The sequence below is a fragment of the Triturus cristatus genome, chromosome 4_2 (assembly GCF_964204655.1).
Source record: "Triturus cristatus chromosome 4_2, aTriCri1.1, whole genome shotgun sequence".
Taxonomy (NCBI): Eukaryota; Metazoa; Chordata; class Amphibia; order Caudata; family Salamandridae; genus Triturus; species Triturus cristatus.
The window spans coordinates 930328317-930330816 of record NC_140586.1 but is presented as its reverse complement, the minus strand read 5'-3'; the positions used below and the strand labels follow the sequence as shown (position 1 = coordinate 930330816).

The 2500-nt window shown below is 49.0% G+C and overlaps 6 non-coding genes across 6 annotated transcripts; 4 read left to right on the top strand and 2 right to left on the bottom strand.

Moving 5' to 3' along the window:
* The first annotated feature begins 99 nt into the window (after window positions 1–99).
* Window positions 100–173, top strand: TRNAN-GUU (transfer RNA asparagine (anticodon GUU)). The gene has a single exon. It is a non-coding gene; the product is annotated as a tRNA-Asn (tRNA).
* A 243-nt stretch (window positions 174–416) lies between these two features.
* TRNAW-CCA (transfer RNA tryptophan (anticodon CCA)) lies at window positions 417–488 on the top strand. The gene has a single exon. It is a non-coding gene; the product is annotated as a tRNA-Trp (tRNA).
* Window positions 489–559: 71 nt separating this feature from the next.
* On the bottom strand, window positions 560–630 carry TRNAG-GCC (transfer RNA glycine (anticodon GCC)). The gene has a single exon. It is a non-coding gene; the product is annotated as a tRNA-Gly (tRNA).
* Window positions 631–1796: 1166 nt separating this feature from the next.
* TRNAN-GUU (transfer RNA asparagine (anticodon GUU)) lies at window positions 1797–1870 on the top strand. The gene has a single exon. It is a non-coding gene; the product is annotated as a tRNA-Asn (tRNA).
* Window positions 1871–2113: 243 nt separating this feature from the next.
* Window positions 2114–2185, top strand: TRNAW-CCA (transfer RNA tryptophan (anticodon CCA)). The gene has a single exon. It is a non-coding gene; the product is annotated as a tRNA-Trp (tRNA).
* Window positions 2186–2256: 71 nt separating this feature from the next.
* Window positions 2257–2327, bottom strand: TRNAG-GCC (transfer RNA glycine (anticodon GCC)). Its single transcript has one exon. It is a non-coding gene; the product is annotated as a tRNA-Gly (tRNA).
* Window positions 2328–2500: the final 173 nt, after the last annotated feature.

The following is a 2500-nucleotide window of genomic DNA, read 5'->3' as shown; positions in this document are numbered from 1 at the left end:
GCTGCGTAGGATAAAGACGCCTTATATAACACAAGCTCAAGGCAGGCGCGCACACATAAAGATATATGTTGAGTCTCAGGAGATGTGCTTTTGTCACTAGTCTCTGTGGCGCAATCGGTTAGCGTGTTCGGCTGTTAACCGAAAGGTTGGTGGTTCAAGCCCACCCAGGGACGTTTCCTTTTGCATGCCTGAAGCACTTTAATAAATCATAGTAATGTGCCTTTGGTCTAGAGCTCCTGCGTGAGACCCTTTCCCTGAACATTTCAATCCTCTGCGTTCTCTCTGCACCTGCACTCAATTTCATCAATAGGATGGAAAACAAAAAGCCAAACCTTGTAATACAACCCTAGGCACATAAGGAGGTGGGCAAAAATGAAAAGGCTCACAACATTTGCTGATGTGACTCCAAAAGCAAGGACCTCGTGGCGCAACGGTAGCGCGTCTGACTCCAGATCAGAAGGTTGCGTGTTCAAATCACGTCGGGGTCACTGTTTCCCATTTTATGCCCCACTGAGTTCCCATATTTGATTTAGAAAGCAAAGTCAAAAGAACACAGCCTTGCATTGGCCAGGAATCGAACCCAGGCCTCCCGCGTGGCAGGCGAGAATTCTACCACTGAACCACCAATGCTTCACATGTGTAGCTTAGAGACAGAGCTCTGTCCAAGACAGTGATGAGGCGCACGCACTCAAATTGCACACCTATGAACAAAGTGTGTGCAACAGACATTGGAATGCCAACGTTTCACATGATGGCAAGAATCAGATGCAGGAGACTATAAGTATGAATGTTTTTGCATTTGCTGAGGTCACTGGCTTGGGACTAGTGTTGTGGTTATCAGGGCATGATGGCAGGCTGCTCCCGACAGAAGTGGCTCATAGAAGGCAGCCTCCAGATCACCAGCACTATTGTGTTTCAGATCATGTCACTGAACTCTCCTCCTTAAAAATCCTTCCCACTGTCTTTGCCAAATTCCCTGTCCTCCCCGAAATGCTGGGGTGAAACGGGCAGAGTTCTGCGCCCTGCGTCCCTTTATGCGTCCCTAACTCGCTCCCAACGCGGCCTACAGCCCTGGTCGGGCACAGCCCTGGTCGGGCTTAGACCACTGGGGCCTCTGGAGAGCAAGACCTCCAGAAGCCTATGGTCAGGCCTATTGCACAGGCATTTTGTGCCTGGCCATTCCGGGATTGTTGTGTTTCAAGGCCCAGCCATCAATACTAATGTGATGGCTTTCCCTGAGAACCCTCATGTCCCTGTCCTCCCAAGAGCCCGAGCTTTTATGTAAAATAAGGTGTGCACCTTGGGCCTTCCCCTTTGCGCTCTCTGCCCCCTCTCTTTCTCCAAAGCTGAGCTCTGCAGGTAAATGTATCTATCTGAGTGAGGGGCTAGGGAGGGCCTTGCCCAGCAGTCTTACAAAGCAAGAGTTCAGAGAAAGCACCTGCTCTGGGAAGGAGACTCCGCTCACAGAGAAGACAAGTCTAACATGCCACAGTGAAGATTGGATGGGCAAGACACACGCCTGACAGGCTGGTAGAACACCACCAGAGGAGCAGATAGCTACGCTAAGAAGGCCACAGAAAAGTCATTCATGTATCTCATACACTGGGACTGGTTGTAATACTGGCCCTAACACCATTAGACAGTAGTCTGCGCATCATAACACCCAACAGTGACAAGACACTAAGCAAATGGCAAATGCTGCGTAGGATAAAGACGCCTTATATAACACAAGCTCAAGGCAGGCGCGCACACATAAAGATATATGTTGAGTCTCAGGAGATGTGCTTTTGTCACTAGTCTCTGTGGCGCAATCGGTTAGCGTGTTCGGCTGTTAACCGAAAGGTTGGTGGTTCAAGCCCACCCAGGGACGTTTCCTTTTGCATGCCTGAAGCACTTTAATAAATCATAGTAATGTGCCTTTGGTCTAGAGCTCCTGCGTGAGACCCTTTCCCTGAACATTTCAATCCTCTGCGTTCTCTCTGCACCTGCACTCAATTTCATCAATAGGATGGAAAACAAAAAGCCAAACCTTGTAATACAACCCTAGGCACATAAGGAGGTGGGCAAAAATGAAAAGGCTCACAACATTTGCTGATGTGACTCCAAAAGCAAGGACCTCGTGGCGCAACGGTAGCGCGTCTGACTCCAGATCAGAAGGTTGCGTGTTCAAATCACGTCGGGGTCACTGTTTCCCATTTTATGCCCCACTGAGTTCCCATATTTGATTTAGAAAGCAAAGTCAAAAGAACACAGCCTTGCATTGGCCGGGAATCGAACCCGGGCCTCCCGCGTGGCAGGCGAGAATTCTACCACTGAACCACCAATGCTTCACATGTGTAGCTTAGAGACAGAGCTCTGTCCAAGACAGTGATGAGGCGCACGCACTCAAATTGCACACCTATGAACAAAGTGTGTGCAACAGACATTGGAATGCCAACGTTTCACATGATGGCAAGAATCAGATGCAGGAGACTATAAGTATGAATGTTTTTGCATTTGC